Below are 15,305 nucleotides of genomic sequence, written 5' to 3'. Positions count from 1 at the left end.
CTCGTTAGCATTTGCCATCACAGCCCCTGCCGACTAACTCCTCCAGCCCTCCCCACCTCCCTCGCGGTGGGGCTGGCACCTATATGGTAAATTGGTAGACACCAGATGAGTAAATTTTACAGTTGCTTGTTCTATGCTCAGTGGCGCAAATTTTAAAATATTATGCTATTTTTGCCGATTTATTTTTCACAATTTCCTTTGCTGGTTGCTTGATGCTGCCAGTTGGTCGAATTCTGGATTACGGGTTTTAATATAGTTGAGTAACGTCAGGAGTGGTTAGAGGCTCAAGAGAGTCCACTTTCAATGGCGCTGTAATGATCAGAGCAGTGTGATTGCAAGTTCATCTTTGGATCGGGAGGGTGGGAGTATCGTGGCCAACTACATGGCAGGGTGGTTCGGTTGCTGCAGAGCATCGAATCAGAGGTTAATCCACAGGAGCCAGGAGCATAAAAGCAGCAGAGAGGATCTCTAGGGTCTCCGCCCCCCCCCCCCCCCCCTCCAACCACCAGTCGTCGTGACCTACCAGGATCGTTGTCTGAAGTCTTAAAATATTTGAGGACCCCTTCCACCCTGCATACAATATCTTTCAGCTGCTACCATTGGGCATGAGATCCAGGAGTATCAAAGCCAGCACCATCAGGCTGAGGATCGGATTCTTCCCATGAGCAGCGAGAATGCCGAATGACTGAAGAACTGCTCACACTCACCCTCTACTATTATTCAGCAGTTTTAATTTATTTTTATATATGTTCATACATACTACATATGTATTGTTTGTCTGTGTGTTTTTGCACCGAGGACCAGAGAACGTTGCTTCATCGGGTTGGACATATACAATTGAATTTGAACTAGAACGAGGACCCAGGCCGAATGTAGACAGAGGATAACATGGCCAGAATGAACAAAATGGGCTGAAAGGTGCCTTTCTCTATAATTCTCTGATTTTGTGATTCAACGAATGGTGGTGACCACCCAGTTCCAAAGGGCCCACTAACATTGGCACTCTGCCGCACACCCACTGACCACATGGTTGCGGTAGGATTATATACTGCTTCTCTACCTTGGAAGCTCTATCAAAAGCTCTGATAGAAGCTCTGCTACAATCCTTTCACTGCTCCAAACTCACTCCATCCGCACACCACCCCCCCGCCCCCCCCCCCACCCCCCAACAAGGTATACTCATAGAGAGAACTTAAGCTTGCCTACGCACAAGAAGTGACCAGACTGGAAGAATCCTGTGATGCATTGAAGTGTGTTGTTGATGCCCTCACTTCCCCTTTCTGCAAAGTGTAAATGTGAGGGGTTGGGCCACAGAGGGTGACGTCACTCACCTTGAGGTCTGGATGGAAACCAGAAGGAAGTGAGGGTGGCACTAACAAGATGGGTTGCAGCAGGCAGGCCCAAGTCTCCATGACGACAAGCAAAAAAGCGCTCTCAGTCAAGTTTGATGGTGGGCCTCCTCCTTTTTGTCATTTGAGTGCTCTAGTGGAAAGGATATGACTCAGCAACTATGATGTACATGCGTTGAAAACACAACGGTTACTCCTGAACCCAGCAAGCAATGGCTTTCAAGAGTCGAGCTACCAGATCTGCAGGGAATCAAAGAATTGTTTACTTTCTGTAAGCAAGCCCACATTTTGCACATGTCCTTTTGAACCCAGTGTTTTGCATAGACTATGACTGATGTTATTTCCAACCCCTACTCTGCCCTTGTACTTACGTGGTGAGATTGTGAGGAACTTTAGCCCGTCATTGTTTCCTGAAGCATCACTAATTTTGGGGGTGGCACGGTTAGCGCAACGCTGTTACAGTGCCAGGCCCCCATGTTCGAATCCGGCACTGCCTCTATGAGTTTGTACGTTCTCCCCTGTGTTTCTGCAGGATTTCCCCAGGCCCTCTGACTTCCTCCCACCAACCAAAATATTTGGAGGTTGTCGGTTAATTTGGGTGTAATTGGCGGCACAGGTTTCAATGGCCAGCTTCTACCATGCAGTGAATAAAATTTCTTAAAAATTAAAATTTATTTAATTTATACTCTGCCCTTCTGCATTTCCTGCTAAATTAGATAACTTCAAATTTATCGATGATCCATTGCATCTGCCCTGGATTTATACTCACATCTTCTCTCAGTCGCCTCATGGAGGCTCTTTGTTTACTCCTCAAAACTCACCACCTGCCCAGTTTTACCACGTCAAACAGAATATTCGTAATTATAATTTGCTCCCACATCTAAATCATGGATATATATTGTCAATAGCAAGGGCCTTTTGATGTCCTTTCTGTCTTCATCCAGTGCAGTGGAAGTGGAGGTGGGGGGGGGGGGAACCGAGTTTATACTGTTTGAAGTTTTATCTTGATGTACAGTATATACTTATTTGATATTGTATTTTTAGTTCCATTTCCTTTTTCTTCATTGTAGTGTATTTATTATATGAACCAATAAATAAGATTGAAAAAGAAAGAAGCTTGGGCCTGAATCCTGATTCCTGCAACATTCCATCTTTCATACATTCCTCCAGCAACTCAAAATCTGCTGGAGGAACTCGGCAGGTCGATTTGGATCAGTGGGGGAACATTGCGAGCAGCACGGTTAGCTTAGCGGTTAACGCAATGCTTCTACTGCACCAGTGATCGGGACCGGTATTCCAATCCCGTGCTGTCTGCAAGGAGTTTTCTCGTTCTCCCTGTGTCTGCATGGGTTTCCTCCAGGGGCTCTGATTTCCTCTCACTGTTCAAAACGTATGGGGGCTGTAGGTTAATTGGGTGTAATTGGGCGGCACAGGCTTGTGGGCCGAAATGGCCTGTTACCGTGCTGTATGTATGTCTAAATTGTGGCCCAGAATCATTCATTGGGCATTTATTCCTTCTTTCTGTATTTTTTTTTGTGTCTGTCAACTAATTTTTACTTTATTTTATATATTACTCCAAATTGCATGTGGTTTAATTTTGCACTAAATCTGAGGGATTTGATAAAGGTTTTCAAAAAAATCCTAAGACATAACATCCCCGGTTCCTCCTCACTTATCCTGCATCCATCTGTTTTTTTCTTATCAGGCTTTGGGCACTGAAGGTTTCCTGTTCGTGTCAGAGGTTTGGATCTGGTGCTCGGCTGGCCGATGGATCGAACAGGAGTCTGTGCAGCTGCAGAGGCTGCCGGAGCGTTGGAGCGAATCCATGGACACTGAGGTCCCTTGGGAACCCTTCTTGCCCTCCGCACTCTCTTGAATCCCAGGTCCAATACCCGGTTCCCATGAGCCCGTTCTACAGCAGGCCGAGCCTCTGTGAGTCCCTCAGCCTCTCTGCCCCTCGCTGGTCCACTGCCATGGTCACCATCCACCATCTCCTCTGCTTCTCCTTCTTAATGAGGGGAGATATCCTCCCTCAATTGCCGGCGTCCTGTGCAGGTATGCTGTTGCCCAGAGTCCGCATCACCTCGTGATACACTGCCGATAAAGGCGCCGCCATCTTGGGCACAGACTGGTGGTTTCAGGATTTTAGTTTAAAAATGCCGTTGGCTCTTCTAATGCCTGTATGGAACCGTCGGGGTGAGGACTGGGTAGTCGAACTCTTTGGAGCAGCACTGTAACTCTGCTCTCCCGGGTCCGCCGCAGTGGCATGACAGCTGTTCTGGCAGTGCCCCCATCTGTTTTCCCATTTTGGGGTCACGTCTTTGTTTTGCCATCTTCAATATTGCTCATACTTCCTGGCCTATACTAGAGGGCCAAACAATACTGCTGACTGGGATGGAATCCAGGCAGATTTCTTCTCCCAGAGGTATTCTTGCTCATTTCTCAGAGGCTTTGGGGTCATCCTTTGAAATTCCAGGTTTATTAACTGAATTTAATCTTGACCTGTTACGGTTTTCAGGGACATATAATCTGTGTCTCCATTTTCCGGGACTGGTTTTATCCCAACCACCAGCTGGTTCATACTGATTTTTAGCATTTCATACTGTAGTTTGCACATGGACCCAGCCTGGAGTATATATGATGAAAGGTTAAAAATGGCCTGAGTCCAAAGGGTTAAGTTTCACGGCTGGAGACTGGTTAATTTTCCTGGACACTTGACCACACTCTGCACCCTGGTTTGGAGGTCACATGTTCAGCAACTGGAGAAATGGAAGATGCGTATCACTATAGCATCTTTTGGGCTGCCAGAGCATTTTGAAACACATCTCGACCAATGACATCCCTCTGAAAATAGGAACAGGAGGGAAACTTCAGCCCCTCAAACCTGCTCGACCATTCAGCATAACCACCGGTGGTCTGCCCAAAATTTCATTTTTTATGTAAAATCACACAGAAATGCTGGAGGAACTCAGCCGGTCTCGCAGCGTCTGTAAAGAGGTAAAGATATATTACCGATGTTTTGGGCCTGAGCCCGTCTTCAAGGTATAAGCAAAGGACAGGAAGGTGTCAGAATAAAGACTGAAGACTGGCTGGGGGAGAAGTCCAGACCAACAGAAGGTGTAAATTGCATAAGATAAGAGAAGAGGTGATAATTGATTTTGGCTCTGTGAAAGGAGACAGAGAATGAGGTAATGGGCTGGGGGGGGGGGGGTGGGGTAGTTTAACAGAAGTCGGAGAAGTCGATGTTAATGCCAACCAGTTGGAGGGCGCCCAGATGGAAGACGAGGTGTTGTTCCTCTAGTTTGCAGGAGTTCCCAATCCAGCAGTGAATGAGACCATGGACAAATATGTCAGCCAGGGAATGGAATGGGGAAATGAAGTGGTGGATCACGAGGAGATCCACGCGACTGTGCAGACAAAGCCAAGGTGATCAACAAAGCGATCTCCCAGTCTACACCCAGTCTCTCCAAAACTGATCTAAATACTCCCTGTCAGCCCTCAATTCCAAGGATGTGCCACCCTGTGTGGGAAGAAATTCCTACTTCTGAAGTGTTGTTAAAATGTAATAAACACTACAATCAACAAGTGCAAAGTGAGCTCCTGCAAAATAACACACTGATGACCAAATAACTGCAATGAAGTTAGTTGAGAGATGAATTTTGGCTTTGGGAATATCCACTAATTTTCCTGAACCAGCCATACATCCACCTTGGATGCATCTCAAGCAAGGTAGACCAAGACTACAGAGTGTGACATGGGTTGACACTCATCCACCTTGGAGGCACAGCGCTTACATAATCATGTCCTTGCAACAGTGTGCCTTGGCACACATATGGTTGTGACTCGTTTGCTCAAGGTGGACCTGCAATCTGGGTGCAAAGTGTCACTGAGATGGGAAATGAGAGGGTTAACCTCACACAACTCAAGAGAAACAAAAAGGTTGATCAGTAACAGATGCAGAGGCAGATTTTAAACCAGAATGAAACTTGTCATTCAGGCAGAATTATGGCCCAATTTTAATTGCCATGGATCAAGCTAATTAATGCATTCAACACTTGAGTTCCCTTGCAGTGGCTTTGAAATTGGGCATTCATTAAATATGCATGCTTAGGAAACAATTCCAAAAGTGCATGTGCAGTTGGTGACATTGCTTCAGGAGATTGTCCTACCAAGTATTGCATAGTATTTGCAGCTCTAAATTGGGCCAGTTGGATCAACTGGTAAAATTGGTGCAAACTTTATCCCCATTTCCCACTTTTCATCATTAACCAATGAGCACATTCCTCAGTTCCTCTTTCTGCACTCTTTTTCCCTCGAATGCAGGCTGATATTCACTTCAGTTGCTCCAGTGTCCCAACATGGTCCACATTCTCTGGATTTCCAGTTACATATAAGATCAAGTTTATTTGCCATCCAATTGTGCCAAATGCAACCTGATGAAACAGTGTTCTCCTGTTCACGGTGCAGAACAATGCAAAACACCCCGACAAACAAAAGATACCTATACACAGTCCATATATTAAAATAAATATGTATTAAATCATAAATGGTAGAATCACAGAGAGAAACAATAGATACCGATTCTGATTGTGAAATACCAGGTAGCAGAAATCCTGGCTCAATTGTGCACACTCTTTCACCGAGAAGCTTCGTCGATGCCAGAATTTTCACACATTGATTAGTAGTCAGAAGCAGATGTCAGAGAATATTTCTACACAGATCAAAAGCACTGAATAGAGATGATGCAAAATTAAAACTAATGGATTAGTGCCTTCTAGTCTCTGAAGCTTGTGACAGAACCTGGACATTTCCCACAAGCGCCAATGTTTGAAATGAATGCAATACTGTGAGAAATCAGGGTGGGGCTATTTCTTCCATCCTATCAGAAGACAATGATGAAAAATTAACATCATTTGACCACAGAAGTTACTGTTTCTTGAATAAGGTGAGAGGAACACCTTGATATTAGAGCAGGATCTGAGCCAGTGTATCATCAAAATTAATGGGGTCCCAAGGACTTGTGCCCAAACATGCCAACCCGAGGATAACAGTGGAGGAAGAATTCTGTTAGTGCTTTTGTTCATTTTAAATGCTGGACTGATTCTGCCAGTGGTGTATCAGGATAGACTATTTCTGACTCTGGCTCATTGACCTGGAAAATCAACTCTATTTCTCTGTTCCTTGGTGCTGAGTAGTCCCAGTGCTTGCTTGGCGTCCATTGAAAGGACAACCTATCCTGGACCCACAGCACGTCCTCATGAGTCAGGAAGGTGCAGAGCGCCTTCACTTCCTAAAGAGGTTGAAGAGGCCAAGGCCACTGGCCACCATCCTAACAAAATTCCACAGGAGCAAAATAGAGTGTGGCTGCATCAGAGTATGGTATGGGAGCTCCAAAGCATCAGATCGGAGGTCAGTGATTTAAACTGCTGAGATCCTCAAATGACGATATATACAGGGAGCAGTTGTTTGTCATAGTCCTCAATTTTCTTTCAGAAGCAAACCTTTTGGAAAAATTTGTTATCTAATGTTATTTCTTGTGCAACATTGTTGGGCAGAATCTAAGTTACCCAAGTGTACAACGCCTATACCACATATATTCCCTTAACTGTAAAATGCTTGCAACTGCTGTCTAAGGCAGAGCTATCTCTCCAGTTAGTGGTGAGTAACACAATTTCTCTGCACTTTTCTTGTACTCCAAGATATCGTCATCCAAAATCTTCACCCAAGAGAGGCTTGGGTTGGTAAAGTTAAACCTTGGAGGGAGGAGAAGCGTACAGGGAGAGCTTTACGAACCTCCTCCAACAACAAATCATTTGCACCATTAAATTCCAACCTGTGTAAAACGAGTTATCTGAATAATTTTTTTAATACAGAGGCCCCCAGACTGAAATGGCTTGTGAAGCAAATGCTTTGCAGAATGATGTGTTTTAAAAATAATCTAAGAAAATTACAGCCATAATCATCGGTGTTGCCTCCACAAGACGATTCAGTCGCAAAAGGATGTCAAGAAAATGATTCATCACATTCAGGGACCTTATTTTAACACCATGAACCTTTGCCAGTGCTCACAAGAGGGGTCCAATGAACTGCTGCATTTTGCTTTTCTTTTTAAAGCTGCTGATGTATTTCCAGTATGTTCTGTTTTTATTTGGAGTGATCATCTGCACTTGATTTGTTGGCTCTGAGTACTTCAGTTTATTTTCTGTACTCAGAAATCCCCACAGCAGTAAAATTACAAGATGCTCTGTGATCACAAGCCATTTCCTCCAGAAATGAGATAGATTGCCTATTCCTTGATACACCTGATGGATAATTCTTTTCCTATTTAATATCCTCTCACATTAATTCACACCATTAGCATTGTTCATTTCTTCCAGCCCATTCAAGAGTATTGCACCCGTTTATATCAATTTTACGTGCAAAAAATGATTTAAAAAAATTAACGTATGCAGATTAAGTGGGAAATAAAATTGCTTCCAGGTTAAATATTCCATAAATTATCTTTAAGTGTTAATAAAGTTATCAAAGAAAAGCAGAGCTGTGTAATTTATTGCTGAAATATATTACTAAAATACAACTTGAAGTATAAGGAATGTTCTTTTAAACCATGAAAGTGATGGTTGAGATAATCTTTTAAATGCAATCAGGGCTGGCACAGTACGTTGCATCTCCCTCGACTTCCTTTGTGGAGTTTGCAAAGGTTTGGTATGACGAGGGAAATCCTGGCAAATTTCTACAGAGGTGTGGTGGGAAGTGCACTGACCGGCTGCATCACGGTCTGGTATGGGAACACCAATATCCCATGAGCATAAAAACCCTGCAAATAGAAATGGATGCAGCCCAGGACAACACAGGCAAAATCCTCCCCACTATCGAGAACATCTACATGGAATGCTGCCATTGGAGAGCAGCAGCAATCATCAAGGATTCACATCACTCAGCGCACACTCTGTTCTCACTGCTGACATTAGGAAAGAGGTATAGATGCCACAAGACTCACACCACCAGGTTCAATAACAACTGTTACCCCTCCACCATCAGACTCCCCAACACCAAACTCAAAACAGCAACTCATTTAAGGACTCTTACTTTTATATTTTGTTTTTTTTTCTTCCTTCTGTGTTGCACAGTTTGTTTACAGTTCTTTATTTGTTTACATGTTAATGTTGTGAACAGTGTATTTTGCATGACTAATAATTCATAATTCTGTCTGTCCCGCAGGAAAATGAATCTCAGGGTTGTATGTGATGTCATGCCTTTACTCTGGCAATAAATCTGAAATCTGATCTGAATCTGATAATTTTCTGATTGTATTCAAGTCAAGCTTTTCTTGAATTCTGTCCTGGTTCTGCACAATACCAAACTCCTTTGTTGTAGGATTGCTCATCCTGCATCTTGGGATAACTTATTGCTCAAAGATGAAACAACATTGTCTTGAAACATTTGTTTTGTTTCTCTCTCCAAGCTGATGCCTAACTGAGTATTCATATGAATTAATGAAGCATCTCCATTGTTGCATTTATCACAAGAAGTTGATACATCCACATAAAATGAGATAGTTTGACTTTGGACATGTGAGCCCTATGGACTACTTTAAATTGTAGGAGAGAGTTGTGGGCACATGAAGAAGAGATATTAGCCAATTTGAAAATTATATTCCAAGTTTCTTCAGGAATTAAAAGCAAAAGTCCTGTTCTCAGGCTTTTTTGAAAACAATTATCTGAGAGAGCCTCTCTTGTTCCCAACAACATATCATAAATGTTAGATATTGGCAGTATATTAAAAATTCAAATTTAAGGAGGAATAAAGAAGAGATGAACAGGTAAATTTTGATAGTTGATTCATTAGCAAATGTGGCATACTCCATTTATCAAAATGAGCACTTTTAAAGCAAATAAAGTCAACAATTGAAAAAAATGTAAACATTAAATTTTTTCACTTCAAAAAAAGCATGTGATACTTGAAACTATTTTTTAAAATGAATTCTTTTTTTTCTTCTTCTTTGGCTTGGCTTCGCGGACGAAGATTTATGGAGGGGGTAAAAGTCCACGTCAGCTGCAGGCTCGTTTGTGGCTGACAAGTCCGATGCGGGACAGGCAGACACGGTTGCAGCGGCTGCAGGGGAAAATTGGTTGGTTGGGGTTGGGTGTTGGGTTTTTCCTCCTTTGCCTTTTGTCAGTGAGGTGGGCTCTGCGATCTTCTTCAAAGGAGGTTGCTGCCCGCCAAACTGTGAGGCGCCAAGGTGCACGGTTTGAGGCGTTATCAGCCCACTGGCGGTGGTCAATGTGGCAGGCACCAAGAGATTTCTTTAGGCAGTCCTTGTACCTTTTCTTTGGTGCACCTCTGTCACGGTGGCCAGTGGAGAGCTCGCCATATAACACGATCTTGGGAAGGCGATGGTCCTCCATTCTGGAGACGTGACCCACCCACAAAAAAAGCATGTGATACTTGAAACTATGTTTAAAATGAATAGTGTAAAAGAAAAACACAGCATACAAATGAATTTCTTTCTGCTAAGATTACCTGTATTAAGTGTGGCCATTTGATGCTGCTGTGCATCTGTAGTGCTTACACACACACCCACACACAAAAGCCGGCTAAATTTAAAATGTTTGAGAGTCCAGATTCTTGGGTGGTCCAGATTTCTGGCATCTGGATTTTTGGATTTTTACTACATTACACAAAATTGTTTTTCTTCTGCCATAAGCCATTCACATTGCCCCTTACAGTCGACTGAAGGTTTGTTGTGGCTCAATGGCTGGTAAAACTGAAGGTTCTGGGTTCAGGTTGCTCTATAGTATAATACTCTCGGTGTAGAACAGAGGCAACTGGTAGTTAACTGAGGGAATGCTGCAGCAATGAAGATATTACCTATTTGACGGGACACGTTAAATGAGGCGTTATCTCCTGTCTAGCTATCTTGTAAAATATGAATGTCACAAGTTTAAGACTCATTGACTGATGCTCAGGAAGAGATAGAAAAAAAGAGAGTCACTGTAACAAGTACCAGCCTATTATTTGGGCCAGCCAGTGCTCATATTTAAATAGGATGGTAGTAATTTTCCACCAGAGAGCTTCATCACTTGAAACTTCTAATCTATAGCTCCTGGGTTGTTAAGGCTTAGAAAATTACCACTTATCTTTGAAATAAGTAGAAAGTGGTCTGTCAGTTAATGGAAAACCACATACTGCAAACTGCAGGCTTGTCCTACCGCGTAAATGATTGTGATTTGATTATCTTTCTATTCAGTAATTTCATGGCCATGCAGTGGTTTCCTCTGGTATACAACTATTATTGAAATAAGGTCTGAAAATTTAAATAACTTGTGAAATTACAGCACTACTGTACGATCACTTACATCCTATTCATATTGAAGGCAAACAAACCAGCTTCACCAAGTTTGATGCCATGTCACTTTGGGGATATTGGGAAATACAAGGAAAAGTTTGGACAAATATAGTAGGTTTTTAAGGAGTATCTAAAAAGGCAGAAAGAGAGGCGGAGGGGAGGGGAATGGTGTACCAACAACAACCTTGCACTCACTGTTACCAAAACCAGGGAGTTGATTGTTGACTTCAGAAAGGGAAAACCAGAAGTGTACAATCCAGTGATTGTTGGGGGATCAGAGACAGAGAGGGTGAGCAAATTTAAGTTCTTGGGAGTCACTAACTCGGAATATCTTTCCTGGACCCAACACACTAATGGCATCACAGAATGAAGCACCTCTACTTCCTCAGGAGTTTGCGGAGATTTGTTATGAAATCGGAAACCCTGGCAGATTTCCACAGATGAGTGGTGGAAAATGTGTTGACTGGCTGCATCACGATCTGGTATGGGGACAATACCCCTGAGTGAAAATCCCTGCAAATGTTGTGGACACAGCCCAGGACATCACAGGCAAAACCCTCCCCACCATCAAGAACATCTTCGGGAAATGCTGCTGTCGGAGACAGCAGCGATCATCAAGGATCCACACCACCCAGCACACGCTCTGTTCTTGCTGCAAGTGTGAGGAAAGAGGTATCGGTGCCACAAAACTCGCATGACCAGGTTCAGGAACAGCTGCTCCCCCTCCACCATCAGACTCCCCAACAACAAACTCAATCAAGGATTCATTTAAGGACTCTTATTTTTGCACTTTTTGATTGTTAGTTTTCCTTTCTGCGTTGCACAGTCAGTTGTTTACATATGTACCGTTTATCTTTTGCACTACCAATTAGAATCTCAGGGTTGTATGTAATGTCATGTATGTACTCTGACAAAAAAAAAATGTGAAATCTGAGCCCAGAGTTTGGGTCTTCAAAATCAGAGACATCGGAGGTGGAATTGATTGAAGTTGGGGATGAGGTCAAAATATGGATGACAACAGATTGAACATTTCTGATTTTAGTGAAAATTTTCATTGCATACTCTCGATCCATCAAAAAGCAAAATAAGCAATCAAGCAGTATCACCCTTCCAATTAAAAGACTATAGTAAGACACCAGACCAGTTTTCTCCCACTCTCCAAAAGCATATGGGATTGTAGGTTCATTTGAGTGTAAATGGGCAGCATGGGTTTAAATGGCCAGAATCACCTTCTAACAAATCACATAATAATGATGCTGAGACCTATGTTACATTGAGAAGTAAAGAAAAAAAAACTAATTTATCAAACCCCTCCCTTTAGAGGCTACTGGCTAAACATAGGTTGTCCACTACTAAATAATTAAAAGGTAATAAAATTTAAATTTAAATTTTAAAATAAGACATTGGAGCCCAATAGGCCATTCAGCCCATTGAGTCTGCCCTACCATTCTATCATATCTGATTTACACCCCGCTCCAACCCCATTCTCCAGCTTTCTCCCCGTTACCCTTGATTCTCTTCCTGAAAGTATCTACCTCCATCTTAAATATCCCCATGACTTGGCCTCCACTGCCATCCTCCTCATCTCTGTTCTGAAGGGGTGTTTTTTTGTATTCTGAAGCTGAGCCCTCTGGACCCAGATCCCTCCCCCCGCCCCCCCCCCCCCCCCCCACCCACTCCATAGTGGGTCCTCAACTTAAAACAATGTTTTAGCGAACCTGGGAGTGACGGGACATGATTTTATCATCATGAAGATGAGAATTATACTTGCAGCTCCGTGTTTAGTTGTCAGAGAAAAGCAACTCACACCGATCAGTCTTTGAGGTAAGAAGGCTTTATTTCATGATATCATGGAGAGTCCAAAATCAGATTATCCAGGGAAACTCGACAAGCACTAAATTCTTCCACATTAGTAGCTTCTTTGTCAAGACATCCACAGTTTGGAAATGGACATTCTAGACATGGACATTTCAAACCAAGACAACACAGAGATCAACACTTGAAACGCTGAAATACTCCAGGTATAGAATGAGACCAAAATAAAAACGAAGATGACAGAAAGCTGTAATAAAAACAAACAATGATGGAAGTGTTCAGCTGGATGATGGAAAAGCTGGTGGTGCTGTGGAGACCCAGGAAGATTATCCAAGGCGAGGGATCAGATGGAACATTACAGATGGAATTTAAACCTGTCAGGGGTGAGGTGATGCACTTAGTCAAAAAGGGTATAATATAAACAATAAAATGTTAGGACATGAAAGAATGTTGATGAACAGTGAGTTCAAGTCGATTGATTCCTGAAAGTGGCAACATAGCGGTGATCAAGAAGATACAAGCTGATCTTCATAGGTCAGGGTATAGAATATTAAGGTCAGGATGTTATGTTGAAACCTGTCAAAACAATGGTTAAATTGCACTTGGATTAGTGTGTCACCATACTTCAGTGACTATATGGTTGTGCTGGAGAGAGTGCAGAGGAGATTCAGCAGGATGTTGTCTGGAGTGGAGGAATTTAGTTATGGCAAGAGATTTGATCGGCTGGGCTTGATTTCCCTGGAGGAAACAAGGCTGAGGAGTGTTCTGATTGTGGTGTAGAATATTGTGAGAGGCATGGATATGGTGGATAGACAGAATTTTTTCTCATCGTAGGGATATTAACAACACAAGGGTTAATTGGGGGTATTAGGGTAAATGCGGAGGGCACAAAATGATGTTCAAAAACATACTCAGCGGGGGGGGGGGGCCCAGATGCCAAACCTGCTAAGAACCTCCTCCATGCATCACAGTCACACTTCCCCCTCCCTCTGACGTAACAGACAAATACGTGGTTATAGCATGTGGAGATGAAACCACATGACAGTAGTGCTGCAGGTGGGTGGGGGGGGGGGGCACAATAACTCATTGGGGGAGTGCATGGCCCACAAATGCCCTCCATGATGACGAGCCTGTCTGCAACTTAAAACGAACTTATTTCTCACTTGTTCTGATGAAAGGTGTCGGATCTGAAGCATTATCTTATTTTCCCTTCCCAAAAAACACTCCTCAATCTACTAAGTGATTCCACCATTTTCTGTGTTTACTTGAAGCATGTACATTGTAGATAATGGATACTCAGGCTTCAAAAATTCCAACTGTTGCCATTCTGAAAATAATTAACTTGGTCCTTTTCAGGTTACTGCTTGTGGAACAAACGTTCCCATTTGTTGACCAAAAATCTTATGTTATTTCAAAAAGACGCCACTGGCTGCAACACACATTTGAAGGACTATTAAGAAAATATGCCATAACTTTTTTAAATACAGATGGTAACAGGCCATTTCGGACCATGAGTCCGTGCCACCCAACGTACACCCAATTAACCTGCACCCCCCGGTATGTTTTTGAAGAGTGGGAGGAAACAGTAGCCCCCAGAGAAAACAAACTCCTTACAGACAATGGGGGATTCGAACCCTGGTCTGGTCCCGATTGCTGGTGCCGTGAAGGCGTTGCATTCACCACGCTGCCAAGTGCAAGAAGTAAAACACGAGAGTCTCCAGACACCGTGGTTGAAGTAAAAACACAATGCTGGAGAAACTCATCACATCAAACAGTGTACTTTCTGCTGCAAAGATCGAGTTTGAGATATGAAAATACAAGTCTCTCTTTCAATGTTCATGAAATGTTGGGTAAATTCAAAATCAATCCTTCCCATTCTACATAAAATCAATTAAATGGATCTCAATGTTTATTTTTGCTAATATACCGACATTCTGTTCTCAACACCATGAGGTATTTAAAAAGCATTGTTGATTGCTTCACTTTTCCACCACATGTCTCTGCAACATGAGCCCATTTGGAAAATGAAGATTGTTAAGCTCATCAATAATTCATTCCTTCCAGCATCAGGTATTAGTTTAAGAATTTTCACTCTGCTATATCAGTTTAAACATCAAGCATCATTATCAGGCCAATTAAAGCTCGTTGAAAGATTCAAATGTGAGGCTTTACCTTAGAAGTCCAGAAAGATGCTCCTGTTGCCTTGCAAGTCGAGTTTATTACACTGGTGCCAATCATTATCGAGGCTGGTCCAGAATCGGACAGTGGATCAAACTCAGTCCCCAAGCTGAAATAAGAGGTTGAACAGATTGCACCCTGCAGCAATATTGGAATGAAAAGAAATCTGCAATTCAAAATGCATAGTCTAAAGACAACTCCTACGCAGATCATTTTAATTATTTGCGTCTCTCTCGGGCTGGGCATTGTTTGGTTATAAATCATAAATTCACAAACTGTGGGTGCTCTGAGCTGGAATAAAATGAAAGACTAATCCTGAGTGCCATTAAGGCTGACATTACAAAGAAGATTTAGTTACTACCCGACATGACTTATTTAAGAGGAGCTTCAAACCTCCTCTACAATGACTGTCAAGAAAATATATTTCTTTATCAGTGTGATTTTATTTCAGGGAGTTTATTCTATCTTTTCCTTTGTAAATGATTGGATTATGGACCTGAAAAGCTCTTTGTCTCTGTATCCTCAGCATGTTTTGTAAGGAGGATTTAACAGCAAAGATTATTAATACCTTTAACCAATATTATGTACAGCATAAATGTTACACAATTGACCTG

The 15,305-nt window shown here is 42.6% G+C and overlaps 1 protein-coding gene across 1 annotated transcript in view; it reads right to left on the bottom strand.

The window, feature by feature from the left end:
- Positions 1-14,799, bottom strand: part of LOC138736267 (ras-GEF domain-containing family member 1A-like) — a 181,049-nt gene extending 166,250 nt beyond the window's left edge. The window contains exon 1 of the mRNA XM_069885494.1: positions 14,686-14,799. The gene's annotated coding sequence lies outside the window, so the exon portion shown is untranslated. The remainder of the gene's footprint in view (positions 1-14,685) is intronic.
- Between the last annotated feature and the right edge of the window lie 506 nt (positions 14,800-15,305).

Source organism: Narcine bancroftii, chromosome 6 (assembly GCF_036971445.1).
Source record: "Narcine bancroftii isolate sNarBan1 chromosome 6, sNarBan1.hap1, whole genome shotgun sequence".
Taxonomy (NCBI): Eukaryota; Metazoa; Chordata; class Chondrichthyes; order Torpediniformes; family Narcinidae; genus Narcine; species Narcine bancroftii.
The sequence above is the reverse complement of the archived record's forward strand: the minus strand, read 5'-3'. Positions and strand labels throughout refer to the sequence as shown.